We start from the raw sequence: 8,886 nt of genomic DNA, 5'->3' as shown, positions 1-8,886 counted from the left end.
CATGTAAAGTCGTAAGAAGCACCCATATTTTCTTAAGATTTCACTATTTTTTTCTAATATTTATAAACTACATATGAAATCATGTTTTGAAAACTTGGAGTTTACAATTTTATCTTATATAAATTGACAGGATTGCGGATAAAGCACTTGTGTAAAATAAGGAATCTACAGTAAATGATAATCTTATTATTAATAACGATCAGAATATTATAGCTTGCATTGCCACTATATGCTTATTATTATGAGAAATTAATTAATGATTTAAAACTCTACGGCATTTTTGTTGTGCGGTTGTTGGATCTGAAGAATTTATGCTTACTGAGTGTAATCCTTTCTGATATGCATTGTATGAAAGGTACGATATTTAGATGCTACAAATTTTACCATTTTTGACCTTTTTTTTTTTCACTCTTTGTTTTATGTTTTGTATGTGATTTGGTCTGTTTTCTTGTTGTATGCAAATTTTGGTTACTTCTTTAAATGTTCAGATATTGTTGCATAATATTTTTACAATGTTCTGAGATTTGTCTTGGAGTCGGATACATGTCGCTATGATTTAAGATAGTATGGGAAGGAGGGATTCATTTACATTATACTTATGTATCATTTTGTCTTATATTTTGCATACTGTAATTTTTTGGAAACTTTATAACTCTACCTTATAATAACTTTGATTACCAAAATTTATAAAACTTTAAGCCTTGCAGTTAAAACATTTTGACATATACAGTATAACAAATCTATTGAAGAATATTTGAATGTTGATTTAGAAACTTGATCATGGTCAATTTTGGTGAAAAAAAAATCGACTAAAAATTAAATACCAAAAGAGTTGCAGAATTTGGAGGCTGACCGATAATTGTTTGTAATAAGTTTTCTAAAAGACTCATAAGTTTTTTAACCTCCAGTTGAATGAACTTTAAATTTTTGCCATCTTTAAACATGTTTGTCTACAATGTGTTTTTTTTTATGTTGAAATGTGCGTGCAACAATAAATAATTGTCTGTTGTAAATTTTGCTTTTTTTGTGATAGCTTTCTTATAAAGATGTAAATATACCTAATTTTACCAATTTGCCTCTTTTGAATTTATAGAAGGTATTTGTGTTAGATTATTTGTCTTTTGTTTTTCGTTTTTTTGCTTCAAGTGAAACAGATTTTTATTTGAATATGTTTGATATTGAATGTAAAAATTGCATATTTATTTTAACTTGTATGCTTCTTATATATGGACATTAAGTATCTTTACTATTCTCATTCCTTTGAAAAAAAAATGAACTTTATATAACGATATAACTGCTTCTATCGAGCAATATATATAGGAATAACACAGGGTTCGTTATAAGCAGGTTCCCATTTATCTGTATCCGTTGTAATCAGGTTTTACTGTAATTATAGATTTTGCCTTGCATTGTGGTACATTTATTTTTTCAATGTCTAATATTGTCGAAAAATGTTGTAAACTCTGTGAAAAAAGGATGCTTTTTATATATACCAACATTTGTATAAATTTTCTGTTATTATTTTTTTTATAACAAAGGGCTGACTTACTCCTCTAATAGATTTGAATTTAAAACAAGTTACATTTAAAAAAAAGATAATTTGAAGGTAATAAACTAAACCAAGAAATACATATAACAGATAATTACCAATTTTTATTTGATTTTTCAATGATTTTTTCACTAAGTTTTTTTCCCCAACGTTTTCAAAGCATCATTTATTGAAAATGAAGTGAAAGATGGAATAAAAAAATTATCTTGATTGCCTCCCTTTTAATTAGAGCTTATTCAGTGTGTTTAAACAATGCTTCTCAATTTAGTAAAATTAATTTTTCTGTTATCCAATCTAAAACTTTCTCTGTTGGGCATGTTTAAAAACAAACAAATACATGTTTTTGATGTCAGTTGAGACTTACTCTGTTTTTCTTAAACCATTAATGACTATCTTTTGAAAAAAAAATATGCTTTATTGTAATATGTTTTGTTACATTCCTGTGTTAATAAACTTATTTTTGAACTTAAAATTTTATCTTTACTATGTTCAACCAGAATACACGCAACAAAGAACTAGGGGCTCTAAGGGCCAAAATCGGCCCATCTCAAAAATGAATCATATTTTTCTGGTTATATGCTGTGGATGTCTTTTTCTCAAAAACCAAATTGTACGGAAAAGTCAATTTTGCAAGAAAATATAAGTTTTAGTATTTTAGAATAAATATTTCAATATATTTCTGTAACTTAATACAAAGTTTGTTCTTCTGTTAAAGGAGATTAATAAGGTCTAAAAATAGACACGACCATCTAGCACCATTAAAATAGAAGATTTGTACAAATTATGATATTCTTGTCTATATCAATTGATCACTCAATATAATTATTCAGCTCTTGTAACAACTTATACACATAACATTATCTAGCTTAATTGTGAATTTAAAAAACTGACCAGCAGGTACATGTAAATCATTAAATAAGTGTTTAAATAGTTACATATACGGTATACATTGATCTCCGCGGGAGAAAATTTTGCGATGTTCGAAAGATCGTCATAGTCGCGGATATTACCCATTGAAACCGTTCTAAAACAATAAATAAGATACATAAACTTGGATACCCCCCCCCCCCCCAAAAAAAAATATATATTCAGCAAACCACTGACTACATACTCAATAATTTCGAAAAAGTTTTAATGAGTGTTAGTTGGTTTACTATGTAATGAAAAAATCAAATACATACAGTCATACAAGTTGTATTAAAGATAAACGTATAAATTAACCCAAGTAGATACATGTTTAACTCACTGCGTACACACATTCTAAACAGGTACCGTTAGATGGGTAGAAACAAACCCCAAAGATGTATTCAAGTGTTTACTAAGTTTTATTTGACAAGTGAGTGTGTTTGTTCAAGTAAAAAAAAAGCAGATTGCATTAAATGTACAACGAACTATTTCACAAATATCACGTGTACAAAGTTTTTGAGCAAAATTGATATCCTAACACTAGTATATTTACTTTGGATGCACAGCAATTTTTTTTTAATTAACGTATAAACAATGTTCATCAATGATGTTCATCGTATATAATACAAAATGCGAAGATCCATAAAAATGAAAAATGGAGACTTGTTTACACAGCACAGTTAGTGGGAAAAGAGAGAGAGAGAGAGAGAGAGAGAGAGAGAGAGAGAGAGGTATTTCCTACCTTTATATCACCTTACCTTGGTATTTACACACCTGTTGGTAAAACTTGGCATTGATCCAAATATCATCACACAATGGACCGGGACAGAATACACATCAACACGATAGATAATGCAGGTACCCTCTATACCTACGTACTACGTTTATTGTTTATAACTGTATTGGTTTAACATTCATGCATGTAAGTATATTGTCTTAACTAGTTTAAAAAAAACCATTTTGATATAATATTTTGTCATTAATCTTAATAATTTAAAAAAATTGATAGTAATTCTATAAAGCATTGTATTTTTAACTCAGACGACATGCTCTCTATGCATGTTAGGTTGATTGGATACATAAACTGTACCCCAATGTTTTAATTCCTTCTTCAGATAGCGATGCCTTCTGCTTGCTCGAAGATAACACATGTCTATTTACAATGGTACCTTATCTATAGATTGTTCTTATAATGTCATGTACTCTGATAAGTTGTATAAATTAAAGAAATAAATTGAAAAAAATGAAAATTACATGTCAATTGTTACATAAAATATGGATTATCAATCAGAATAACTTTTTAGATATAATTTTGTTGTTTTACATCAATATGACAAAAATTAACGATACATTTTTAATATCAATTTGTACTTGGTTTTGACGAGTTACCCTAGTGTAGGGTATATCTTCTATATCTATAAATAAAAGACAAGGTAAATAGTGAGTACAGCTCAATTCCATTAGATTTTTTTGTAAATCTAAGACGACCACACATGGGGAAACGTCTAGATGAAATACACTTGGAGACATTGAAGTTTAATATTCTGCGTATACCTCAACATTTTCCACACAATTTGTGACAAAGATCTTTTCTACAATTTAAAGATAACAAAAAGAAAGTATCAATTAACGCCTTTTTTTATTCACAGGTTTTCACCTGCAGTTCAATATCCCCGTAACGGAAATATTGGAAAATCATCCAAACTAAAACCATGACGGAGGATGTTTCCGTTTCCGGGATACCAACCCATAAAAACAACCTTACGGAAGCAGAGAGGATTCTGGTCATTGCTCTTCTGTCCGCCCTCAGCATCGTTATCATTTGTCTCATCATTCTAATCACACTTGTATGCAGAAAAAATATGAAACCTTTGTAAGATATCTATATTTGTTTAGCAGATGTGGTGCATGAATGCTTGTGTTGTTGTCGACATTGAGTCCAGAAATGCACTAGATACATGCAATGGTACTCAACACTTGTCTGCAACAGAAGTGTTTTAAGACCTTTATATGTTTACATTAATCATAATCTTTTAAGTTGAATTCATACTCCGCCTGTACAAAAACATGACTATTTTCAAATATTGCGACCAGAAGAAGCAATATTTATTCTTCAAAATGTTTGTTCCAATACAATAATCAGAAAACAATGCATGAAATTCAATAACTTACTTTATTTTCAGTCTGATTCTATTAAGTTTAATATTCTATTGATTTATATTTCAGAAAGAGTTCTTATCTCAGATCCAATTCCAGGTATTGGCATTAAACCAAATTGATTTTTCAAAATAAATTAATGATAAAAGATTTACCTTTAAAATTTTATCAAGAAATTTTGACGTGACGTAATGATGGGAAAAGACATTTTAATTAAAGACTATGGTTACACTTTCTTTTTCTTTATTGATATTTTAGAATGAACCCAGGAAGCCCCGTTCTCACTGGGAATCATCCTAGACTTTCTGTCTCTCGGTTAAACACACGTTACAGTGACGTAGATTTCCAAAGGAGTCGTGACGTAATCAATAATACAGATATGTCATCAAGCCAGATGTATTTCAAAAACCAGACATTTCGATCGGATAGTGATGACGTCATTGAAAATGGACGGGTTTCCGAAATACTCTATGATACTCCTCGTACGTCTCCAATGGTGCGACCGAAATTCTATTGATAGCTTGTTGATGACATTTCTCAAAACAGAGATTGTTTTATTTTCATTGATGACTGTGAACTAGTTACTCATAAACTGAACCATTTTACATCTTTACATTGCTATTACAACTGGAACTCTAAAAAAGTTATGTGCACCCAATATTTAGCGTATATTGAATATATAATGTAGATACAGAAACTTGTAAATTGCAATTAATAAGTGATAGTAGTTGTATAGCAAAATACAGAATACCGGTAGATTTTCAATAGCTTTTGGACAAAATGTAAGCTTTGTCTAGTAAATAAAGCCCTAGCAGCTTTTTGGAAATATAATTAAGCAAGCAGTTACCTTACAAAATACTATTAGCACTGTATGTTGTACAAGAAATTGATACATGTACTATAATGTCATTATTTATTTTTTACAGTCCTGGATAAAGTTCCCCTCGTTTTAAGTTTATACTTGATAAGTTTCTCTTTTGTTTCTTTGGAAACGTCTTTTAAATTTTCAAACATTTTCCTATTTGTTCTTAACATCCAGTGCTGGTCAGGTGAACATTCTTTTAAGATACTATGGATTGAAATATTAACAATAAAAAAGAGTGTTAAAGCGATTTTTTGGACAATATGAACTGGTGTGTAGTTCAAAGGAAAACATAAACTACACTTGATTAACCACATGACACCTGCCTGACCACATTGAATACCCTATTGAGCAATTTAGCAATCTATTAAAAACTCGATTATTATTTTGCAATTGACTGTAAATGGCATACTAATAAATCTTTCAGGATGCAGAGGCATTTATAAAAAAAAAAATAAACACTCTGTCAAATGTACAGCAATTCCGGATGCTATGCATTCAAAAAATTAGTTACCAGATCTATCTTAAAGGTTTACAATGCTCCAGTTAGACGTTTCTAGTAGTCAACCAAAATTCAAGTGTCAATCGTCAAGTTGTAAGCGATTTACAGAACTCACAATTTTTTGTTATGTAAATAAAGCTCATGTCATCTTTTTGAATGTTAATAAGATATTCCAAGTTTAGACTTAAAGTGAATTTCACAAACGGTAGAAACTGTAAATTTTTGAACAAAACAAATTAGCAGATATAAATTGTGAAATTTCTTTTCCCGATATATTGAACTAATGTTAACAAACACATGACACGAGCCTTGTTTACAGAATTGTGAACATTGTATCTTGGTTTAAGTCCAACAACTGACACTAAAATGATAATCATAAGAAATTGACTACTGAAGCATTGTCAGCAATCAATAAACAAAAATAAAAATATATCATTATATAAAAATTGACTAAAAATGAACCATAAATCTTTAAATTTTCAAAATTATTTGATTTTTAAACTATAAATTATCTTTCAGTATAAAAAAAAAGCAACATATGTTAAACTTTTAAATTTAGATAGTTTTTAGTGTCTTAATGCAGATAGTCTAAATTTTAACCATTCAGCTATCTTAATAGGTTGTTGACACCGCGTGTAGGTCATCTGTTAACTGTTATCTATATACATGTACAATTTGGAGATAATGAAGACAAAATGTACTGGTTTCACAACAGAATTGTTATCTTATCGATGCGCCTACAAAATAACAATTGCTGTTTCTTTTTGTTTTATGGTTATTATCTTAATCGACGTTATTTAATATGCCCATTTGAATGTGAAGCATTTCTTGTGTATTTTTTTAAGGTAATCGTATCGAATATTTTTGATTGAACATTTTCAATCTCATGAAAATCAAGCAACTTTTAACTATTTTAAGAATAAATTTGTGTGGTTTTAATGATAAATGAAAGAATACTAAAAAACCCCAATAAATTGTGGAAATTTCCTCTTTATAAGTGTGTTTTGTTTATGAAATGTTCTACATCCCTTTGATTGAGAATCTTTCTTTGATTTGAATTTAAAAGTCAAATCCTTCGATGTCAAAGTTGTAAGTCAAAGTTGATTTCGCAAACATGAGAACAATACTAGTATGAGATAATGATAAAAGAGAGCGTTGCTTGATAGCCACCAACGATTTTATTTTATGAAATGAGATGACCTGAGAAACAGGAATATTTTCCTTCGGGGTGAAGAGTTGTGTGCCCCTGCGTCATCGGGCTGCGACACCACACGCCCTGTCCCGCATCTAATCTTATATTGACTTCAGTGGAACCCACATTGTGTTCACTTCCGCTAGCGTAAGTATAGACCAACCGACTGCCCTCCTTAACAATTTCGAGCCAGCAATCTCCAGGCGGAGTACACATGAAATTTACAGCGAAGTGATAAACACCGCTGACAGGCGCTCGGAAGATTCCTTGATGGAAGTTGTAAGCCCCACCTTCGTTAAAAATCACACTGTTAAAATCAACGGGTTGGTGGGGGGCAAGCGTTTTAGGAGGGCCAGTGGATCCAAGACAAGCCGAGAAAGCCACGGGCTGCTTTCCTACAGAGGTACCATCCACTGAAACATTAGAATATTATAAATTATTACAGGAAAAAAAAACTAGGTACTAGTATAGTCATAGTTTGTTCCCCTGTTTTAAAGTGATTTCTTAAAAATATCACGAAATAGTGAAATGTAACATTTTTTACACAAGAATGCCAAACAATTAAGAGTCTGTTCTAGTTCCTTGATTTGACTAATACAATGATGGTTCTTATGTAATAAACAATGTATTTTCACGTATTATTTTTTAATTCAAGCAGAAGAAATCAATTCTTCCGTAGTTTTTTTTATATACAAAACTGTCCACAGAAGTCGCCCAAGATGGAATTCTCAATGTAACTTGATCATACAATTACATTAAATATATGACTGTTGTTGTAGGTGACGTCTACGAAGACATTTCCCTATTTAAAAAGTATGAGAAAATTTGGAATTTTTCATCATTTTTGTTTTGATAATAGAAATATGACAAGACGCGGAAGTCATTTTTCTTTTTTGAAAACAAAATAAAAGTATTTAGCATGATATTTTATATGAACACATGTTTAAGATGGTATAGGTTTAATTTGATGAGAGTTAAAGAACTTTTTAATTTAAGGCATATATTGAAAGAAACTGTACTTTCTGCTCAGCGTTATATGACTGTGGGTATCGATAATGCAATTTTCGTCAATGTTCTCAGGATTGATTTTATTTTCGTGTTTTCCCCTATTTTTGTATGTAAAACTATAGTGAATAAGCGTTTAGATCTACTTTAAAATCACATGCAACACTATATACCTGCACAATTCATTTGCTTGGCATTCATTACAATTCAGAACTACTTAAAGAAAAACGGTTATTAAACGTCATTTTTTTACACACTACACCTTGCCACCACACAAAAACCATCAAAAAGGCAAACATGAACGTACATTTTTGATGTATATAAGTGAGGGCTGAAGTCAGGCTTCTGGATAGGTCCTCCACTTCGTGTTTTAACTCTTCAAACTGAGATTGTTGACCATGGGATGTTACATTGATTGCGTTCACCATTCCTGTAACAAGAAAAACGGCGATTATCCGATGAAGATCCATGATTAGAAGCCCTTGTTCTAACTTCTAGAATAACCGTGTGTATTGGTTTATAAATTGTAGTTTGATAAAGAGTGTACTTGATGGTCTCTGTAAGCCATTTCTATTTAACCTTGGAATGATAAGAGCTGTCCATAAAATGTGTGTGGTAGAGAGAGAGAGAGAGAGAGAGAGAGAGAGAGAGAGAGAGAGAGAGAGAGAGAGAGAGAATATGAATGTACTTGATAGCCTAGTATGATTGGAGTT

At 30.6% G+C, this 8,886-nt stretch overlaps 1 long non-coding RNA gene and 1 other non-coding gene across 2 annotated transcripts; one reads left to right on the top strand and one right to left on the bottom strand.

Moving 5' to 3' along the window:
• Positions 1–3,260: 3,260 nt before the first annotated feature.
• LOC105321451 (uncharacterized) lies at positions 3,261–6,206 on the top strand. The gene is made up of 4 exons (XR_010713845.1): positions 3,261–3,377; positions 4,105–4,328; positions 4,682–4,711; positions 4,871–6,206. It is a non-coding gene; the product is annotated as an uncharacterized lncRNA (long non-coding RNA).
• A 929-nt stretch (positions 6,207–7,135) lies between these two features.
• On the bottom strand, positions 7,136–8,662 carry LOC105321407 (uncharacterized). Its single transcript, XR_010713844.1, has 2 exons — positions 8,481–8,662; positions 7,136–7,581 (listed from the first exon to the last, which is right to left on the bottom strand). It is a non-coding gene; the product is annotated as an uncharacterized protein (transcript).
• Between the last annotated feature and the right edge of the window lie 224 nt (positions 8,663–8,886).

Source organism: Magallana gigas, chromosome 1 (genome assembly GCF_963853765.1).
Source record: "Magallana gigas chromosome 1, xbMagGiga1.1, whole genome shotgun sequence".
NCBI classification, from domain to species: Eukaryota; Metazoa; Mollusca; class Bivalvia; order Ostreida; family Ostreidae; genus Magallana; species Magallana gigas.
The sequence above is the reverse complement of the archived record's forward strand: the minus strand, read 5'-3'. Positions and strand labels throughout refer to the sequence as shown.